The sequence below is a fragment of the Hypanus sabinus genome, chromosome 2, assembly GCF_030144855.1.
Source record: "Hypanus sabinus isolate sHypSab1 chromosome 2, sHypSab1.hap1, whole genome shotgun sequence".
Lineage (NCBI taxonomy): Eukaryota > Metazoa > Chordata > Chondrichthyes > Myliobatiformes > Dasyatidae > Hypanus > Hypanus sabinus.
Window position 1 is genome coordinate 8022853 of NC_082707.1, and position 22108 is coordinate 8044960.

A 22108-nucleotide genomic window follows, 5' to 3' on the forward strand; every position below is an offset into this window, starting at 1 on the left:
GGTGTCCCCATCACTCTTGCTGCTTCCCCAGGCCGTACCACCATTGACTTTGACTGGACGAACCGCACAGACCCTCATTTAAATTCGGTATCCGGCCCAGTGCAGCCACGCACTTCTTCAATAGCAGCTTGAAACACCTGGTTCAATGCTCAGCGTAATCACGCAACATCCAGTGGAATCAACCCCATCCATAGCCCCCACAATTGTAACTCTGGTCTGGCTAGCGGCTTAATATAGGGGGGGTCACCCCCGGCTGGCCAGACTTAAGAAATCTCGTTTGGGTGGATGCTGTGCGATGTGCCCCCTGTTACAAATCAGTACACTGAAATAACAAACAGTACGCAGTATGCAATTAAATGATTGATCTTTGTAATTCTTAATTGGACTATATGGTTAGTAAAGAATCAAAAAAAGAGAAATGTTCTTATGTTAAAAGGGCCCATTCTCATGAAACAGTGAGAATGTGCGAACGTTGGAGCTTGCTGTTAAGGCCATTCGTCCACCATCGACCTCCATCGATCATCGCTGACCTTTGAACCCTCGCTCCAAGACCAGTCTGCCTGGTGGTCTACCAACTCTCTCCATTTGCATCTTCTCTCCTGGCAAAAGACCGCAAATTCAGACACACAGGAAAGAACAACATTCCGCTCATTGGCTGGCATGCTCCGTTATCTCTAGTCATGACCCAAACATTGCTGCTACAGAGAAACCATTCTCTCAGCAGTGGAACATTACAGAGAGGCCATGACATTAGCAGCGAAACCTCACAGTGTGTTCACTTGTAAGACAATTTAACTTTCCCAAACCTGATCTCAAGCCAAATGAGCCAAAGCCAGTCTAAACACTGGCATATTTGAAAGAATGGCCACTCTGCTTGCAACTGAATTATATTTATTGGCCTTTTCTAATGTGTCCCTCTTGCTGATTGATCACTCCCCAGCTCAGAGAAACTGCAGTAAAAGTCTGCCTTTGAAATCTCGATCACCCTCCTGATTAAAAAGTAACTCTTTTTATGGAGCCCTGACGTGGATCGTCCAACATGGATTAACCTACTCTAAGATCAATCTAACCCTTCCCTCCCACATAACCCTCCATTTGTCTGTCATCCATGTGCCTACCTAAGAGTCCCTTAGGTGTCTCTAATGTATCTGTTGCTCTGGCAGTGGGTTCCGTGTTTACTCCCTGTGTAAACACTTACCTCTGACATCCACTTATACTTTCCTCTAATCAGCTCAAAATTGTACCCCCTTGTATCAGCTAATCTATTCAATTTTCATCCCATATCCTCTAACTTTATGAGTTTCTTTTTATATATTATTCTTTATTTTTCTACAGTACTGTATTTATCCTCTGTAACTGTTAAATGTTGTTTTTTTTTGTTGTCAATCTGCATTGAACTCAATGTAGGAGTGCATTCATGACCCCTTTCCGTACGGTTTACTCCCAAAGTCTTGTCCATGAGCAGGGCAGCCGCAAGGCAGCGGAGGATTGAGATCAGTTTTCTTTCTCCTAGTTGAGCTGTTAACCATGGCTGACGAACCCTATATGCCCAGAATGACTGGTTTTAAGGCACTAGTAACCCACCTTTGCCCCTTCTCCTGTCAGTAGAAACAGTTCCGGCAGGCTTAGTAGCCACACGTGAAGACCAGGAGCTGGACTTGGGTGTCAGAGGCTACTTGAGCATTTAATAGGTAGTGGGAGCTTATCCCCATTGCCAGCCCCCTCCCCCCACCACCCCAGCTATGACACCCTTAATGAACCAGATTCCTAATGCGTATAAATGTGAATGTCAAATATAGCTGGTCTTTGATGACCCTTGATCCTCGTTGATTCACGGTGAGTATTTAATCTGGCATTTATTAGCACTTGTTACCTAATGATTAATAAACCATTTGTGTGTATCAAATTGAAGATAGGGGGTCAGATCAGAGATCAGCCTGAATTACTGAATGTTGGAACAGGTTCTAACTTACCATCAGACCAATAGACCACAAGACCATAACCATAAAACCATTAGACCATAAAAACATTAGATCATAAAACCATTAGATCATAGGATCACAAGACCATTAGAATATTAGACCCCAAGACCATTGGTTCATAAGACCATTAGAGCATTCGACCAGTAGACCATAAGGCTATAAGATCATAAGACCGTTAGAGCTTTAGAGCGTTAGACCATTAGATCACAAGACCAGTAGACCATAAGACTATTAGATCATAATATCATTAGATCTTAAGACCATAAGCCCATTTGAACATCAGAGCACAAGAACACGAGTTAAGGTTCAAGTTCAAGTTTAGTTGTCAGACAGCCAAACGAACAGCGTTACACCAGGACCAAGGTACAGAACACAGTATCAACATTCATACACAGCGCAAGGCACTTATAGCACATATATAATAGCCGCAAACATATGAGAAAGCAGTAAAATACAGTCATAGAGAGAAAAATATACCAAGTCCCCGAGTCCGTGAATATTGCAGCAGCCCGTGGTCAAACACAATACGGCTTGTCTTCTGCTGAGCCGACACTGGGGGCAGCACTGACTCCAACATGTACGCCAGGCCACACCACCTCTGGCACTCTGGTGGAGTGCCCAACTTCAACTCCTCCTGCCGAGCGGCTGCAAACAGGTGAAATCGCAGCTCGAGGCACGGTTCTTGCTATGACCGAGGCCACACAGCTCGCACGCCCCCCCCCCCCCCCCCCCGCCGTTCAGCAATAAACCAACGAAGTGGCTTTGCAGCATTCTACATTAACAATGTCCAACAGGGTCTTGCAATCACAAGAAAAGCAAATAAGCTGATCACCTGCAGATAGACTGCATACCAACGCCTCTCTGTTGCACGCAGCATTAAGTCTCGTTCCTTCAGTTTCTCTGCCAACCAGAAACTCACTGAAAGGGTAGACCTGCAGTGTTTTGAGTTCTACTGTCCAGCAGGGTCTTGCGATCATAAAAAAATGTTTAAAAAAGGCACTACAACTTTAGTTGACCCTGCAGAAGCTGCTGTGTCTGAGAGCACTGCTATCTTATAAGAAGACCATAAGACATTGGAGCAGAAGTGGGCCATTTGGTCCATCAAGTCTGATCCTCCATTCCATGATGGTTGATTTATTATCCCTCTCAATCTCATTCTCCTGCCTTCTCTCCCTGTAACCTTTGATGCCCCGATAAATCAAAATCCAATCAGCCTCTGCTTTCAATATACCCAATGACTTGGCATCCACAGCCACCTGTGGCGATGAATTCCACAGATTCCCTACCCTCTATCTAAAGAAATTCGTTCATCTGGAGGCAAAAGACATGGTGAATATATTATAAAATAAGGAAGCAAAAGGGATCTTAGGACAACAATTACTATTGTCCAATAAACTCTTCTTGGGCTTCCAGCTGGTTACAGGCATCGATGACAAACTTTGCCATCTTCATCAGTGATGATGCCAGGGCATGTCCAGTCCAGTGCCATTATAACCATGTTGTCCATCCCTCCTGAATGGCCAGTTTTTATCCAATCAGGTTTCCGCTGTCCCACTTTATTTACAATCCAATTCCAGTTCTTACTTAGAGCGACACCTTCATCTTTGTTAAAATTCATTTCCTCTAGTTTTATTTCAAAGGCTTCCTTCACTAGGTGGACCCAAAAGCCATTGGTGTGACACAGTGGTTTTGTGTTGTCAAAGTTAATCCTGTGCCCACTGCGAATGCTGTGTTCTGCTACTGCCGATTTCTCTGGATAACCCAAACGGATACACCTCCTGTGCTCCTTAATTCAGGTTTGTTGTGGCAGAGAGGCTTGTGGGTTCCTGAGATCTGAAGAATGATGCCATCTGATCTGATCCCTGATGGCAGTAGGTCAAGGTTCCAGACAAACAGCGATTTATCCAAGATCTCCAGGGTGCTGCTAGAAGATGATGACACATCACAACGATGAGGCAGAGGACGGCTGCGACAGTGAAGCATCCCCAGTCATTTTGCATTCCATGCCATTGAAGCCTGACCCCAAACTGTCAAAAACCATGTGGTGGCTGCCTCCCCACGTCAGAATCAAACTCACCGCCCGTGTGACATGAAATTTGTAAATGTAGCAGTAGCAGTTCAATGCAATTCATACAGTGGCATGCAAAGGTTCGGGCACCCCGGTCAAAATTTCTGTTACTGTGAATAGTTAAGTGAGTAGAAGATGAACTGATCTCCAAAAGTCATAAAGTTAAAGGTGAAACATTCTTTTCTACATTTTAAGCAAGATTGGTGTATTATTTTTGTTTTGTAAAATTTTAGAGTGAAAAAAAGGAAAGGAGCACCATGCAAAAGTTAGGGCACCCCAAGAGATTTGAGCTCTCAGATAACTTTTACCAAGGTCTCAGACCTTAATTAGCTTGTTAGGGCTATGACTTGTTCACAGTCATCGTTAGGAAAGAACAGGTGATGCAAATTTCAAAGCTTTATAAATACCCTGACTCCTCAAACCTTGTCCCAACAATCAGCAGCCACGGACTCCTTTAAGCAGCTGTCTAGTACTCTGAAAATTAAAATAAATGATGCCCACAAAGCAGGAGAAGGCTATAAGAAGATAGCAACGTGTTTTCAGGTAGCCATTTCCTCAGTTCGTAATGTAATTAAGAAATGTCAGTTAACAGGAAAGGTGGAGGTCAAGTTGAGGTTTGGAAGACCAAGAAAACTTTCCAAGAGAACTGCTCGTAGGTTTGCTAGAAAGGCAAATCAAAACCCCCGTTTGACTGCAAAGGACCTTCAGGAAGATTTAGCAGACTCTGGAGTGGTGGTGCACTGTTCTACTGTGCAGCGACACCTGTACAAGTATGACCTTCATGGAAGAGTCATCAGAAGAAAACCTTTCCTGCATCCTCACCACAAAATTCAGCGTCAGAAGTTTGCAAAGGAACATCTAAGCAAGCCTGATGCATTTTGGAAATAAGTCCTGTGGACTGGTGAAGTTAAAATAGAACTTTTTGGCCACAATGAGCAAAGGTATGTTTGGAGAAAAAAGGGTGCAGAATTTCATGAAAAGAACACCTCTCCAACCGTTAAGCACGGGGGTGGATCGATCATGCTTTGGCCTTGTGTTGCAGCCAGTGGCACAGGGAACATTTCACTGGTAGAGGGAAGAATGAATTCAATTAAATAGCAGCAAAATCTGGAATCAAACATAACGCAGTCTGTAAAAAAGCTGAAGATGAAAAGAGGATGGCTTCTACAACAGGATTATGATCCTAAACACACCTCAAAATCCATAATGGACTACCTTAAGAGGCGCAAGCTGGAGGTTTTGTCATGGCCCCCATAGTCCACTGACCTGAACATCATTGAAAATCTGTGGATAGACCTCAAAAGAGCAGTGCACGCAAGATGGCCGAAGAATCTCACAGAACTTGAAGCCTCTTGCAAGAAAGAATGGGTGAAAATCCCGCAAACAAGAATTGAAAGACTCCAAGCTGGCTACAGAAAGTGTTTATGAGCTGTGATACTTGCCAAAGGGGGTGTTATTAAGTACTGACCATGCAGGATGCCCTAACTTTTGCTTTGGGCCCTTTTCCTTTTTTGTCAATTTGAAACTGTAAAAAATGGAAGTAGAAAAGTAATCTTGCTCAAAATATTAAAGAACTGTGTCATTTTTAACTTTATGCCTTTTGGAAATCAGGTCATCTTTTACTCAGCTATTCACAGTAACAGAAATTTTGACCAGGGGTGCCCAAACTTTTGCATGCGACTGTACTATAGAAGAGATAAATCAATCAATCAATCAATCAATCAATTACAGTATACACATTTTGAATAGATTAAAAAACATGTAAAACCAGAAATACTGTATACAGTGGCATGCAAAAGTTTGGGCACCCTGCATGGTCAGTACTTAGTAACACCCCCTTTGGCAAGTATCACAGCTTGTAAACACCTTCTGTAGCCAGCTAAGAGTCTTTCAATTCTTGTTTGGGGCATTTTTTGCCCATTCTTCCTGGCAAAAGGCTTCTAGTTCTGTGAGATTCTTGGGCCGTCTTGCATGCACTACTCTTTAGAGGTCATCACCTGGCCTTTCCTAATGGTGACTATGAACAAGCCATAGCCCTAACAAACTAATTAAAGTCTAAGACCTTGGTAAAAGTTATCTGAGAGCTCAAATCTCTTGCGATGCCAAATCTTCTACATGGTGCTCCTTTCCTTTTTTTCCACTCTAAAATCATACAAAACAAAAATAATACACTAACCTTGCTTAAAATGTTGTAAAAAATGTTTCATCTTAACTTTATGGCTTTTGGAGATCAGTTCATCTACTCACTTAGCTATTCACAGTAACAGAAATTTTGACCAGTGGTGCCCAAACTTCTGCATGCCACTGTATTAAAATAAGTGAGGTAGTGTCAAAGAATTCAATGTCCTTTTAGGAATCAGATGGCAGAGGGGAAGAAGCTGTTCCTGAATTGCTGAGTGAGTGCCTTCAGGCTTCTGTACCTCCTACCTGATGGTAACAGTGAGTAAAGGACATGCCCTGGGTGCTGGAGGTCCTTAATAATGGTCACTGCATCCCTGAAGATGACCTGGATACTTTGTAGGCCATCTAGTACCCAAGAAGGAGATGACTAGATTTACAATCCTCTGCAGCTTCTTTCAGCCCCTCCATACCAGACAGGGATGTAGCCTGTCAGGATGCTCTTCAAGGTACATCTATAGAAGTTTTTGAGTGTACTTGTTGACATGCCAAATCTCTTCAAACTCCTAATGAAGTATAGCCGCTGTATTGCCTTCTTTATAACTACATTGATATGTTGGGACCAGGTTAAATTCTCAGAGATCTTGACACCCAGGAACTTGAAACTGCTCACTCTCTTCACTTCTGATTTCTCTGTGAGGATTGGTATGTGTTCCTTCAACTTACCCTTCCTGAAGTCCACAATCAGCTCTTTTGTCTTACTGACATTGAGTGCCAGGTTGTTGCTGCGACACCACTCCACTAGTTGGCATATCTCACTCCTGTGTGCCCTCTCATGATCACCTGAGATTCTACCAACAATGGTTGTATCGTCAGCAGATTTATAGATGGTATTTGAGCTATGCCTAGCCACACAGTCATGGGTATAGAGAGAGATATTTAAAGCATCCTTAGTGACAGGAGGGGTACCAGATGACTGGAGGGTAGCCAGCGTTGTTTCACTGTTGAATAACAGAGACCAGGAAGTTATCAGCCAGTGAGTCTGACAACAGTTGTGGTGGGTTATTGGAAGGTATTCTAAGGGACCGGATGTATACATACAATGGTACTAGAAAGTTAGTGAACCCTGTAGAATTGTCTCTATTTCTGTATAAATATAACCTAAAATGTGATCAGATCTAGATAAAGAGAATCCAATTACTGTAAATAGTAATTGTAAACACCAAAAATAGTATGCTTGCTCATTTATTTATTGAGAAAAATAGTCCAATATCACATGTATTTGTTGGAAAAAGTTGTGACCTTTACTTTCAGTAACTGGTGTGACCCCCCCCCCCACCGCACCCCCACTCTTCTACAGCAATAACTTCAACCTAATGTTTCCGGTAACTGTTGTCCTGCACATCGGCTTGGAGGAATTTTGGGCCATTCTTCCTCACAAAGATGATTCAGCTCTGGGATGTAACTTGCTTCCACGCATGAACTGCTTGCTTCAGGTCATTCCACAACATTTCATAGAAACTTAAAAACCTACAGCACAATACAGGCCCTTCGGCCCACAATGCTGTGCCGAACATGTACTTACTTTAGACATTACCCAGGGTTACCCATAGACCTCTATTTTTCTGAGTTCCATGTACCTATCCAGGAGTCTCTTAAAAGACCGTATCGTATCCGCCTCCACCACCGTCACCGGCAGCCCATTCCACGTACTCACCACTCTGTGTATAAAACTTACCCCTGGCATCTCCTCTGTACCTGATTCCAAACACCTCAAAACTATGTCCTCTCATGCTAGCCATTTCAGCCTTGGGAAAAAGCCTCTGACTATCCACACGATCAATGCCTCTCAGCGTCTTATACACCTCTATCAGGTCACCTCTCATCCTCCATAACTTCAAGGAGAAAAGGCCGAGTTCACTCAACCTATTCTCATAAGGCACGCTCCCCAATCCAGGCAACATCCTTGTAAATCTCCTCAGCACCCTTTCTATAGTGTTCACATCCTTCCTGTAGTGAGGCGACCAGAACTGAGCACAGTACTCCAAGTGGGGTCTGACTAGGGTCTTATACAGCTGTATCAATACCTCTCTTCTCTTGAACTCAGTCCCATGTTTGATATAGGATTAAGGCTAGGACTTTGACTCAGCCATTCCAAAACACAAATTTTCTTTTTAAACTTTTCTGTTGCTGATTTATTTTTGTCTTTCAGTTCATTGTCTTGTTGCAATATCCGACTTTTATTAAGCTTCAAGTGATGGATTGCTACCCTGACATTCTCCTGTTTTGAATTCCTTGTTCCCTCAACAACTGCAAGCTGTCCAGGCCCTGAGGCAGCAAAACAGCCCGAAACCAAGAAGCTCCTTCCACCAGGCTTCACAGTTGGGCTGAGGTTTTGGTGTTGGTGTGCAGTCTCATTTTTCCTCCAAACATAGCAGTGTGCATTTCTGCCAAAAAGTTAAACTTTTGTCTTATCTGTCCACAGAATATTGTCCCAGAAGCATTGTAAAACATCCAGGTGGTCTTTTGCAAACTTGAGACGTGCAGCAATGTTTTTTTGGAGAGCATCCGTTTCCTCCGTGGTATCCTTCCATGGTCACTATTCTGGTTCAGTGTTTTTCTTTTAGTTCACATATAAATGGAGACTTTACCAAGTGTCACAGATTTCTGCAGGTTTTTTGCTGTTACCCTTGGGTACTTTCTCACCTCCTTCAGTACAGCACGTTGTGCTGTTGGTGTGATCTTTGCAGGACGCCCACTCCTCGGGACAGTAGCAACAGTACTGAATTTCCTTCATTTGTAGACAATTTCTCTGACTGTGGGCTGACAAACACTCAGGTCTTTAGAAATGCTTTTGAAGTTTCTTCCAGCTTCATGCACCTCTACAATTCTTCTTCTAATGTCTGCTGAAAGTTGTTTTGATTGAGGCGTGGTGTACATAAATAGATCTTGGGATGAGCAGGCTGTGTCAGTAAACTGACTTTGTATGTCTTTTTTTATAGGGCAGGACACCTCCAATCTCATCTCATTGATTGGAACACCCGACTCCAAATAGCTTTTGTAGAAGGCATTACCCCAGAGGTTCACATGCTTTTCCCAACAAATACATGTGACATTGGATCATTTTCCTCAATAAATAAATGAACAAGTATAAAAAAGAGAAAATCTGCAGATGCTCGTAATCCCAGCAACACACACAAAATGCTGGAGGAACTCAGCAGGCCAGGCAGCGTCTGTGGAAAAGAGTACAGTCGATGATTCAGGTCAAAACCCTTCGGCAGTACTGGAGAAAAAAATGAGTAGATTTAAAAAGTGGGTGCAGGGGAAGAATAAACACAAGGTGATTTGTGAAACCTGGAGAGGGGAAGGGGTGAAGTAAAGAGCTGGGAAGTTGTTTGGTGAAAGAGATTAAAATGGGTGGTCACATGTGAGATCCTGTTCTGGTAGGTGCTTGCCAAAGAGGTGTTCAATCTATGTCAGATCTTACCAATATACAGGAAGCCACACTAGCAGCACCAGATATGACCCCATCTGACTGAAGTGTCGCCTCACCTGGAAGGACTGTTTGGGGCCCTGACTGATAGTGAGGAAGGAGGTGTAGGGGCAGGTGTAGCACTTGTTCCACTTGCAAGGATAAGTGCCAGGAGGGAGATCAGTGGGGAGGGATGAATGGACAAGGGAGTTATGTAGGGAGCGATCCTTGCAGAAGGTGGGTGGGGAGGAAAAGATGTGCTTGGTGGTGGGATCCCATTGGAGATGACGGAAGTTACGGAGAATTATGTGCTGGGTACAGAGGCTGGTAGGTGAGGACAAGAGGAACCCTATCCCTGATAGGGTGACAGGAGGATGGGGTGAGAGCAGACGTGCATGAAATGGAAGAGATGTGGTTGAGGGCAGCATTGATGGTGGAGGAAGGGAAGCCTCTTTCTTCAAAAAAGGAGAACATCTCCTTTGTTCTGGAATGAAAAGCCTCATCCTGAGAGCAGATGTGGCAGAGATGGAGGAATTGAGAGAAGGGGGTGTTGTTTTTACAAGTAGCAGGGTGGGACGAGATATAGTCCAGGTAGCTCTGAGAGTCCATGGGTTTATAATAGACATCAGTAGATAAACTGTCTCCAGGGATACAGACAGAAAGATTGAGGAAAGGGAGGGAAGTGTTGGAAAGGAACAGGGTGAAAGTTGAGGGCAGGGTGGAAGTTCGAGGCAAAATGGATGAAATTGATGGGTTCTGAATGCATTGGTGCAGGAAGCAGCACCAATGCAGTCATCAGTGTAGCGTTGAGAAAGTGGGTGACAGCCACCAGTGTGAGCTTGGAACATAGACTGTTCCATGCAGCCGAGACCCATGCGAGTGCCCTGAAGGCAGTGGGAGAGCAAAGGAGAAATAATTTAGAGTGAGGACAAGTTCCGCTAGATGAAGGAGAGGAACTGGTTGGGTTTTGTGTCCAGAAAGAAACAGAGAGGTTTGAGGCCATCCTGGTGGGGGATGGAGGTAGAAAGGGCTGGGCAACCATAGGGAAATTTACATGATGGGGCCAGGGAAATTGAAATCCTTGAAAATCCAGAGCAAGTATAATGTTTTTTTGTGTTGTGGCCTACACACTCAGAACAGCAAATACTTCTTCGGGTTTTAATTCTGTTATCTGGTTTAGATGCTTAAATGCCAGTAGAGGGTCTTAAAACAAAACGAACGACTTTACAATCAGGGCCTGCCATTACAATCTCCGTTTAACCTTCGATCCACACACCTGTGTATCGACCAATTGTGGATGCAGTATAAAGATACAAAGAAAACCACACAAAACTAATACAGTGCTAATACGGTAGTGGCAATTCTACTTGGCCGGTGAGGAACTTTGCAAGCCACGCTATCCAGCGTCGAGTTCTCTACTCGAAGTCTTTCCTCACCAAGCCCAGTACCTCTGGGGGAACTTGATTCCAACAACCCCCCAGCTTCGGCAGCAGAAAACAAAATGGTCTCCCCACTACCCCCCCACATGTGTGTAATGACATCACCACCTCCACTTAATGAATAGCATTCGATGGTCACCCAGTTACATTTGTGATATTTATTTAATTGGGGTCTCTTTATCTAGTTTTAGGACACGTGAATATCTGATTACATTCTAGGTCTTACTTATGCAGAAGTAGAGAGAATTCTATAGGGTTCACAAACTTTCTAGCACCACTGCAAGTATTTGGAAAGACAGGGATGATTCGGGACAGACAGTATGGATTTGTGCGTGGTAGGTCATGTCTAACCAATCCTGCTGAGGTTTTTGAGGAAGGTGGATGAAGGCAGGGCAGTGGGTGTTGTCTACATGGGCTTTAGCAAAGCATTTGTCATGGTCCCACATAGAAAGCTGGCCATGAAGGCTCAGTTGCTCAGCATTCAGGATGAGGTTGTAAATTGGATTAGATATTGGCTTTGTGGGAGAAGCCAGAGAGTGGTAGTGGATGGTTGTCTCTCTGGAGGCCAGAGGAATCAGCGCTGGGTCCTTTACTGTTTGTCATCTGGATGATAATATGGTTAACTGGATCAACAAATTTGCGGATGACACCAGTATTGGGGGTGTAGTGGACAGTGAGGAAGCTGTCATGCCTTGCAGAGGGGTCTGTATCAGCTGGAGGAATGGGCTGAAAAATAGCAAATGGAATTTAATGCAGACAGGTGTGAGGCTTTGCACTTCGGCAGGACCAACCAGGATCGTACACGGTTAATGGTAGGGCACCGAGGAGAGTGGCTGAACAAAGAGATTTTGGAATAGACCATGAGACAAAGGAGCAGCAGTTGGCCATTCGGTCCATTGAGTCTACTCCGCCATTTCATCATGAGCTGATCCAATCTCCCCTTTAGTCCCATTCCCTTGCCTTCTCACCATAACCCTTGATGCCCTGACTAATCAGATACCTATCAATCTCTGCCTTAAACACACCCAATGACTTGGCCTCCACTGTCGCCCGTGGCAACAAATTCCACAGATTCATCACCCTCTGGATAAAATTTTTTTTTCGCATCTCTGTTCTGAATGGGCACCCTGCAATCCTCAAGTCATGCCCTCTCATACTAGACTCCCCCACCATGGGAAACAACTTTGCCACATCCACTCTGTCCATGCCTTTCAACATTCAAAATGTTTCTATGAGGTCCCCCCTCATTCTTCTAAACTCCAAGGAGTACAGTCCAAGAGCGGTCAAACATTCCTCATATGTTAACCCTCTCATTCCCGGAATCATTCTAGTGAATCTTCTCTGAACCCTCTCTAATGTCAGCACATCCTTTCTTAAATAAGGAGCCCAAAACTGCACAAAGTATTCCAAGAGAGGTCTTACCAGTGCCTTATAGAACCTCAACATCACGTTCCTGCTCCTATACTCTATTCCTCTAGAAATGAATGCCCACATTGCATTTGCCTTCTTTACCACTGAGTCAACCTGTGGTTAACCTTAAGGGTATCCTGCACGAGAACTCCCAAGTCCCGTTGCATTTCAGAACTTTGAATTCTCTCCCCATTTAAATAATAGTCTGCCCATTTATTTCTTCTACCAAAGTGCATGACCGTACACTTTCCGACATTGTAATTCATTTGCCACTTCTTTGCCCATTCCCTCCCAATCTATCCAAGTCTCTCTGCAGACTCTCTGTTTCCTCAGCACTACCGGCCCCTCCACCTATCTTTGTATCATCAGCAAACTTAGCCACAAAGCCATCTATTCCATAATCCAAATCATTGATATATAACGTAAAAAGAAGCGGCCCCAACACAGACCCTGGAACCGGCAGCCAACCAGAATGGGATCCCTTTATTCCCACTCTCTGTTTCCTGCCAATCAACCAACGCTCTATCCATGTATGTAACAACTTTCCCGTAATTCCATGGGCCCTTATCTTGCTTAGCAGCCTCATGGGCGGCACCTTGTCAAAGGCCTTCTGAAAATCCAAATACACAACATCCACTGCATTTCCCTTGTCTAGCCTACTTGTAATTTCCTCAAAAAATTGCACTTGGTTTGTCAGGCAGGATTTTCCTTTACGGAAACCATGCTGAGTTCTGCCTTTCTTGTCATATGCCTCCAGGTACCCCGTAACCTCATCCTTGACAATCGACTCCAACAAATTCCCGACCACCGATGTCAAGCAAACAGGTCTATAATTTCCTTTTTGCTTCCTTGCCCCCTTCTTAAATAGCGGAGTGATATTTGCAATCTTCCAGTCCTCCGGAACCGGACCAGAATCTATTGACTTTTGAAAGATCTTTTGAATACAGGTACATAATTAAATGAAAGTGGAGTTAGAGGTAGATAGGGTTATAAAGAAAGCTTTTGGCACATTGGCCTTTATAAATCAATGTACTGCGTGTGCAAGGTGGGAAAAAGAGCTTTGATCAGTGGCCAATTTGGACATCAGAAGTTTTGAGAGGAGGGGGACTGCAATCAGGAAAATGGCCCAAGTACAAAAGGCAGCAGTGGGTCGCTACAGTGAAAAAGAGCTTTGACCAGCAACCAACCCAGATGATCAAGTTTTGAAAGGAGGGGACTTCAATCAGGTCTACTGCCCAAGTACAAAAGGCAGTGTGGTGACGCTACAGCGAAAAAGAGCTTTGACCAACGACCAACTGGCATTTGGGATTGCAGATTGGCAGGGATGATATTGTAGGCATTACTGAATCATAGCTGAAGGAAGGTTATTGCTGGGGGTTTAATGTCCAAGGATACATGAAGGCAGAGGTGGTGACATTGCTCTGTTGGTAAAAAGTGAAATGAAATCATTAGAAAGAGGTGACATACGGTTGGAGGGTGTTGAATTATTGTGGATAGAGCTAAGGAACTGCAAGGGTAAAAAGACTTTGGTGGGAGTTGTATTCAGACCCCCAAACAGTAGAAAGGATGTAGCCTGTAAATTACAACAGGAGATAGAAAATCCATGCCAAAAGGGCAATGTTACATAGTCTTGGGGCATTTCAATGTGCAGGTAAATTGGTAAAATCAGGTTGGTGCTGGATTCCAGGAGGAAGGATTTCTAGAATGCCTACAAGATGGCTTTTTAGAGCAGCTGATGGTTGAGCTTACTAGGGGATCAGCTATTCTGGATTGCATGTTGTGCAATGAACGGGAATTGATTAGAGAGCTTAGGGTAAAAGAATCCTGAGAAGCAAGTGATCATAATGTGAAATTTGAGAAGTCAGATGTATCAGTATGAGAGTGGAGTAAAGGGAATTACAGAGGCGTGAGAGATGAGTCGGCCAGAACTGATTGGAAAAGGACACTGGCAGGGAAGAAGGCACAGTAGCAATGGCTGGAATTTCTGGAAGTAATTCAGAAGACAGAGGATATATACATCTAAAGTATTCTAAAGGCACTCAACCGTGGCTAACAAGAGAAGCCAAAGAGATGGCATATAATATAGCAAAAAAATAACTGGAAGTTAGAGGATTGGGAAGCTTTTAAAAAACCAATAGAAGGCAACTAAAAAATCATTAAGAATGTAAAGATGGAATACAAAAATAGGCTAGACAATAACATTAAAGAGGATACCAAAAGTTTCCTCAGGTATACAAAGTATAAAAGAGAGGTGAGAGAGGATACCAGACCACTGGAGAGGTAGTAATGTGGGACAGGGAAATGTTGAATGAACTGAATAAATATTTTGCATCAGTTTTCACTGAAGAAGACACCAGCAGCATGGTGGAAGTTTGAGGTGTCAGGGGTCATACAGTGCGTGAAGTTACCATTACTCAAGAGAAGGCTCTTGGGAAACTGAAAGATCTGAAGGTAGATAGGTCACCTGGAAGATGGTGTACACCCCAGAGTTCTGGAGGCATTAGTAATGATTTTTCAAGAATCACTGGATATTGGAATGGTTCTGGAAGACTGGAAAATTGCAAATGTCACTCCACTCTTCAAGAAGGGAGAGAAACAGAAGAAAGGAAATTATAGGCCAGTTAGTCTGACCTCAGTGGTCTGGAAGATGGTGGAATCGATTGTTATGGATGAGGTCTCAGGGTACTTGGAGACACGGGCTAAAATAGGCCATAGTCAGCATGGTTTCCTCAAAGGAAAATCCTGCGTGACAATTCTGTTGGAATTTGTTGACAAAATAACAAGTAGGATAGACAAAGGAGAATCGATTGAAGTTGTGTACCTGTACTTGGATTTTCAGAAGGCCTTTGACAAAGTTCCACATATGAGGCTGCTTAACAAGCTACGAGCCCCTGGTATTATATGAAAGATTTTAGCATGGATAAAGCAGTGGCTGATTGTCAGGGGCAAAGAGTGGGAATAAAGGGGGTCTTTCCTGGTTGGCTGCCAGTGACTAGTGGTGTTCCACAGGGGTCAGTGTTGGGACCACTTCTTTTTTCATTAAATGTCAATGTTTTGGATGATGGAATTGATGGCTTTGTTGCAAAGTTTGCAGACAATATGAGTGGTAGTTAGGTTTGAGGAAATAGAATGGCTGCAGAAGGACTTAGACGGATTAGGAGAATAGGCTGAGAAATGGCAGATGGAATACAGTGTCGGGAATTGTACAGTCATGCACTTTGATAGAAGAAGTGACTATTTGCTAAGTGGACATATATCTGAGTCAGAAAGGGACTTGCAGGATTCCCTACTGGTTACTTTGCAGGTTGAATCTGTGGTGAGGGAGGCAAATGCAATGATAGACTAAAATATAAAAACAAGGACAAGAGGACAGAGCCTCAGAACAGAGGGGCGTACTTTCAGGGTGGAGATGAGGAAGAATTTCTTTAGTCAGAGAGTGGTGAATCTGTAGAATTCTTTGCTACAGTCAGGTGTGGAGGCCAAATATTTAAGTCAAAGGTTGATAAATTGCTGATTGGTCAGGACATGAAGGGATACGGGGAGAAGGCAGGAGATAGGGGCTGAGAGGAAAATTGAATCAGCCATGATGAAATGGTGGAGCAAACTTGATGGGCCAAATGGCCCAATTTTGTACCTATATTTTATGGTCTTATGTTATGATGAAGTGTTTAAGATGTTAGTTAGGTCTAATTTGTAATATTGTGTTTAGCTTTGGTCAGCTACTTACAGGGTGGATGTAAACTAGGTTGAAAGAGTACAGGGAAAACTTACAAACATGTTTCTGGGTCTGGAGGACCTGAGTTGTAAGGGAAGATTGAACAGGTTAGGCCTGTATTCTTTGGAATGTAGTAGATTGAGAGGAGATTTGATAGAAGTATACTAACTTATGAGGGGTATAACATAGATAAGGTAAGTGTAAGCAAGTATTTTCCACTAAGGTTGTGTGGGACGACAACTAGAGGTCATAAGTTAAGGGTGAAAGGTGAGATGTTTGAGGGGAAACATCTTCACTCAGAGGGCCATGAGAATGTGAAATGATTGGCCAGCACAAGTGGCCCATGTGAGCTTGATTTCAATGTTTAAGAGAAGTTTGTATGAGTGCATGGATGGTAGAGATATGAAGGGCTATGGTTCTGGTGCAGGATAATGGGAATAGGCATTTAGAAATGGTTTTGGCATGGACTAAATGGGCCAAAGGGCCTGTTTCTGTGCTGTGCTTCCCTATGACTCTACAGCAGTAGGAACGGCCCTTTGGCCCACGATGTTTCTACCAAACTGATTAAGGCAGTGATTAGAAACTAATCCTGGACACAAGAGGTTCTACATATGCTGATGATCTCGAGCAACACACACAGACTGCTGAAGGATTGAAAGAGCAGTTAACATTTCAGGTGGAAGGGATTAAACTAATCCCTTCTGCCTGAACAATTTCATATCCTTCCATTCTCGAATAGTTATGCGCCTAAGGGCTCCTGAGATGCCTCCATCATCACTGCCACAGGGCAACGTGTTTCAGACACGCACGACTCCTCTTAGACCTTGACTCCATTATCATTAAATAAAAACCTTTCGGTACAGGACACATTAAGCTTGAGAAAAACAATATTGGCAGTCTACTTCAACTGTTGTGAATGTTGCAATTTCAGAGCTGTTATGACAAGAATTTGCATTGGGAATATGAGTGTGTTAGGCACAGTGTAGGCACTGGAAATTTGGGGCTGTTTTGTACAATGTCAACACTGTGAATTTGATGGTGTTTTGTACAGGGTGGACACTGGGAATATGAGGGTATTTTGTACAGGGGGATCACTGGGAATTTGAGGGTGTTTTGTACAGTGTGAACACTGAATTTGATGGTGTTTTGTACAGGGTGAACACTGAATTTGATGGTGTTTTGTACAGGGTGGTCACTGGGAATATGAGGGTATTTTGTACAGGGGGATCACTGGAAATTTGAGGGTGTTTTGCTGGGAGACTCCATGAATTTGAGGATATAATTTACTGGATAGAAACAGTGAATTTGAGTGAATATAGGGGATGGACACTTTGAATTTGAGGATGTTTTGTACATGCTGGAAACTGGGAATTTGAGGGTGTTTTGTTCAGGATTGACACTGGGAATTTGACGGTCTTATATACAAGGCAAACACTGGGGGTTTTATGCACAGGATGGGTAGAGACTATTTGTGTAGGTATGTTACGTATAAGGTGGGCATTGAGAATATGATGGTGTCGTGTACAGGGTGGACATGGGAATTTGTGTGTGTTATGTATAGGGTGGACACTAGGGTATTTGAGGATGTTTTGTACAGGGTGGACACTAGGAATTTGTGTGTATGCTATGTACAGGAGGGACACTGGGGTACTGGTGTTTTGTACAGGAGGGACACTGGGGTACTGGTGTTTTGTACAGGAGGGACACTGGGGTACTGGTGTTTTGTACAGGAGGGACACTGGGGTACTGGTGTTTTGTACAGGAGGGACACTGGCAATTTTAGGGTGTTATGTACAATGTGGATATTGGGAATTTGAGGCTGTTTTGTACAGGGAGGACACAGCAAATCTGGAGTGTTTTATATAGGGGGATGCTGGGAATTTGAGGATTTTATGAAGAGGATGAGCACAGGATTTAAGGGTGCTATGTACTGGGTGGACACTGGGAAAATGATGCTGTTACTTTCAGGGTTTATACTGGGAATTTGATGGGGTTATGTACAGTGTGGGCACTGGGAATTTGATGGGGTTATGTACAGTGTGGGCACTGGGAATTTGATGGGGTTATGTACAGTGTGGGCACTGGGAATTTGATGGGGTTATGTACAGTGTGGGCACTGGGAATTTGATGGGGTTATGTACAGAGTGTCACTGAGGAGGGCATTTTGTACAGAGTGGATACTGTGAGATCAAGGATGTCTTGCACAGTTATGACATTGGCAATTTTAGTGGGGGGCTTCTACAGAGTGACAGTAGGAACTTAAGGGTGTTATGTTCAGTGTGAACACTGGGAGCTTGAGGATGTTTTGTACCAGATGGGCACTGGGGATTTGAAATTGTTATGTCCATAGTGGATACTGGGAAGCAGGTTGTGTTACGTACAGGGCAGATACTGGGAATTTGAGCATGTTATGTGTTGGTTGGACACAACATATCTGAGGGATTTTGAGGGCAGGCACTGGGAATTTGAAGGTATAGTTTACAGGATGGATACAGGGAATTTAAGGCTATGTTCCAATGTCCACTGGGACTTTGAGGTTTTATTTATGGCGGACCCTGGAAATTGAGGCCGTTATGTACTGGATGGATGCTAAGAATTCGAGTGCATTGTGTGCAGAGTGGACAGTGAATTTGAGGATGTTTTTTACAGGGAGGATACAGGTGTACTTCCACTTTGAGAGAGAGTTTTGTGCTGGATGGACATGGGAACTTGAGGTTTTGTACGAGGTGGACTCTAGCAATTTGAGAGTATTATGCATAGGATGGACACTAGGGATTTGAACGTGTTATGTACAGTATGGGCACTGGGGATTTCAGGTGATTTCTATTGGGCGGACACTGGGGATTTGAAAGTGTTTTGTACAGGGTGGAAACTAGGAATTTGATTGTGTTATGAACAAGATGAACACAGGAGATTTGAAGGTATTACGTACAGTGTGGACACTGGGAATTTGGGTGTTTTCTGTTGGGTGGACACTAGGAATTTGTTGGTCTTATGTATAGGGCGGACACTTGGAAAGTAACAGCATCCTATACAGGCCGGACACTGGAGATTTGAGGGTGTTATATATAGGGTGGACACTCGGAATATCAGGGTGTTTCGTATAAGCCGGACAGTAGGAATATGATGAACTTCCAGTGTGGACACTGGGGATTTGAGGGTGTTATGCACAGGGTGGACACTGGGAATATGACAGTGTTTTGTAAAGGGTGGACACTGGGAACTAAAGGCATTTTCAACAGATGATCTCAACATTTGGACTTTGGGCTGTTATGTACAGGGTAGACGCTACAAATTAGTTGGTGTTTTGTATAGAGTAGACAATGGGAATTTGGGTTTGGTTTGTTCATGGAAGACTCTAGGAATATGAGGGTGTTTTGTACAGGATGGACACCAGGAATTTGAGGGTGTTATGTACGGATGGAGGCTCAGTATTTTAGTGTGTTATGTATAGGGTGGACAGTCGGGATTTAGAACAGAAGACTATCAGACATCGGAGTAGAATCGGCCAGCGACCCACCAGCTTTGCTCTGCCATTCTAACATGACCCCTACACTTGGCCTCAGATGTTATCCTACACAGTCAGGAAAGCTCACCAACACCTCTACCTTCTGAGGAGATTGAAGAGAGTAGGACCATGCACATCTATACTCACATTATTCTACACATGCACAACAGACAGCATCACTGCCGGGCACAGAAACTGCTCTGCGGACACATAGTCAAAACTGCCCAATGCATCACCTCCACCAAGGTCATCCATACAGAGAGGTGCCGGAAAAGGACCAGTAACATCATGAAGGATCTCACCCACCCTGCTCATGGACTGTTCATCCACTTCCATCAGGGAGGAGACGATGTAGCATCCACACCAGGACCACCAGACTCAAAAACAGTTACTTTCCCCAACTCACTAACTCACCCCTCCACACCCCCAATCACCACTACTTTATCATCTCCTGTCAGTCACCCTATGTACAGACACTCCTGTGTCTAGTGTCACTTAATGGACATACAATCAATCTATGTATATAAGCTATCCTATGTATTTACATTTATGTGATTTTTTATTATTACTGTGTTCTTTATCTCATTGCACTTTCTTTCTGCTACATCGGATCCGGAGTGACAATTACTCTGTTCTCCCTTACATTCCTCCTGTCCATCACAGTGCATTTTCCATACCATGCAGTGATGCTCTCTACTACACGTGTGGAAAGGTGTGGAAAGTTCAGCTCTCTTAATGCGTGATTATTTGGGTTACTGTCACCTAACTGTCAGCTTATTTATTTATTGTGATACAGCATGGAATAAGCCTTTTCCAGCCCTTCGAGCCACGCCGCCCCTTAACCTGCCTAATCACGGGACAATTTACAATGACCAATTAACTTATTAACCGGTACATCTTTGGCGGTGGGAGGGGACTGGTCCACAGAAGAAAACCCACATATTCACTGAGGATGCATGACTCTTTACATGCGATGTCGGAACTGAACTCTGAATGTGATTCAGTGAGCCATGGTGCAAAATGCTAAGCAACTGAGCTTGAACCAGTCTGGACATTCTCCTCTGACCTCTCTCATTAACAAGCTGTTTTCACCCACACAACTGCCACCCACTGGATTATTTTTTTCTGATCTTTCACACCATTCTCTGTAAACTCTAGAGACTGCTGTGTGTGAAAATCCCAGGGGATCAGCAGTTTCTGAGATACTCAAACCACCCCATCTGGCACCAACAATCATTCCATGGTCAAAGTCACTTCGAACACTTTTCTTTCCCATTCTGATGTTTGGTTTGAACAGCAACTGAACCTCTTGACCATATGCCTGCTTGCTTTTATGCATTGAGCTGCTGCCGCCTGATTGGCTGATTAGATATTTGCATCAACAAGCAGGTGTACCATAAAAAATAGGCGGAGAGTGTACATCACCATATACCTCTCTGAGGTTCATCTTCTTACAGGAATCCACAGTGGGGAAAAAGGAAATACAGTAGAATTAAAGAAAAATCGCACACAAAGACAGACAAACAATGTGCAAAAGAAGACAAACTGAGCAAATACATATAATACTATTGAGAATGTGAGTTGTGGAATCCTTGAAAGAGAGTGATTTGGTTGTGGAATCAGGCCAGAGTTGAGGTGAGTGAAAGTATCCACTTTATTCCCATTTATAAACACACAAAGGTCTCCATATGCTGGAAAACCAAAGGAAGACACACAACCTGGAGGAACTCAGGTCAGGCAACACCAATGGGAATGAATAAACAGTTGAGGTTTTGGACTGACACCTTTATTCAGGACTGGAAAGGGAAGGGGAAGAAACCATAATAATGTGGGTGAGGGGAAAGAGGGCCGTTACAAGGTGATAGGTGAAGCCAGGTGGGTAAGAAAGAGCTTGGAGCACAGGAGTAGGAGAGGTGACCTCATATGTACCTAAAATCATGAATTGTATAGAGCAACAGGCAGGTGGCCAAGATGGTTGCTGTGTACAAAGTTCAAACTCAAAGTAAATTTATTATGAAAGTACATGCATGCCACCATACTCAACCCTGAGATTCATTTTCTTGCAGGCATACTCAATAAATCCAAAACAGAATAATAACCATTATAGATTTATTGAAAGACCGCACCAACTTGGGTGTTCAACCAGTGTGCAAAAGGCACCAAACTGTGCAAACATAAAGAGTAAGAAATAATAATACTAAATTAAAAAGCAATAACTATCAAGAATATGAAATGAAGAGTCCTTGAAAGTGAGTCCATAGGTTGTGGGAACATTTCATGATGGGGAAAGTGAAGTTATCCCCTTTGGTTCAAGAGTCTGATGGTTGAGGGGTAAGAACAGTTCCTGAACCTGATGGTGCAGGTCCTGGGGTTCCTGTACCACCTACCTGGTGTCA

At 43.6% G+C, this 22108-nt stretch overlaps 1 protein-coding gene across 1 annotated transcript in view; it reads right to left on the reverse strand.

Annotated features, from left to right (window-relative positions):
* Positions 1–353: 353 nt before the first annotated feature.
* Positions 354–22108, reverse strand: part of LOC132406278 (traf2 and NCK-interacting protein kinase-like) — a 268579-nt gene continuing 246824 nt past the window's right edge. The window contains exon 32 of the transcript XR_009516121.1: positions 354–599. The gene's annotated coding sequence lies outside the window, so the exon portion shown is untranslated. The remainder of the gene's footprint in view (positions 600–22108) is intronic.